A 1001-nucleotide genomic window follows, 5' to 3' on the forward strand; every position below is an offset into this window, starting at 1 on the left:
GAATGCCAGGATCACAGCCAGGGTTTTGGCTAAAACAGTGGCCACAGCCACAGTGAACACAGCTTCCAGTGTGATCTGTTGGAGGATGCAGGTGGCTGTGTGGGGATGATTGATGAAGAGTAAGGAGCGGAGGAAGCATAGGAGGAAGGAGATGAGCAGGACATGGCTGAGAGCCCGGTTATTGGCCTTGACTATGGGGGTGTGTCGGTGCTTCACAAAGACCCACAAAACCACAGCCATGAGGACACAAGCACGGAGCTGTGCAGGCCAGTGACATCCCCAGAGAACCCTCTAAGGCCACAAAGGTCAGGACTTTGGGGAGGCAGCGATTTCTCTTCCTGTTGGGGTACTCTTGGTCTGGGCGCTGGACACAATGCTGTGCACCTGGGGAGAAAGCATTTCATTTTCACGATTCATTTTTATCACATTTGAACATTGTCACCATTTCTGTGAGGTGTGTATTCATCCCCTCTGATGTTACCTTCAAACAAACCAAGTTAAGACTTTATACCAAGGGACAATACTTTCAGGAAAAAAAACATGTATTAATGAATCTTATGACGTGGTGGAAATGGATGTGGTCATTTGTGGTTCAGTTAACAAAGGCACTGATTCTTCCTAACTCTTTACTCTCCCCAGTACATGAGTAAAGTCATAAATTTAAAAATGGTAAGTTTGGCTTTATCCAAATTACAGTCTTTCGTGTATCAAGGTAAGTGTCAAGAAAGTGAAGGCACAGTGGAACAAAAGGGAGAAAATATTTGTACTTCTTCATTTGATAGGGCATTAATATCTGGAATCAATCCAGTACTCCTACAAACCCACACAACAAAAATACAACCCAATTAAACTATGAACAAAGGACGTGTGTAGACATGTCTCCAAAGAAGATATACAAATGGGTATTAAATACATGAAAATATGCTCAAAACCAATATGTGTTACAAAATGCAAACTAAATCATGAGATAACCACTTTATACCCCTAGGATAGCTATTTTA

The sequence above is a fragment of the Bos mutus genome, chromosome 7 (genome assembly GCF_027580195.1).
Source record: "Bos mutus isolate GX-2022 chromosome 7, NWIPB_WYAK_1.1, whole genome shotgun sequence".
Classification (NCBI taxonomy): domain Eukaryota; kingdom Metazoa; phylum Chordata; class Mammalia; order Artiodactyla; family Bovidae; genus Bos; species Bos mutus.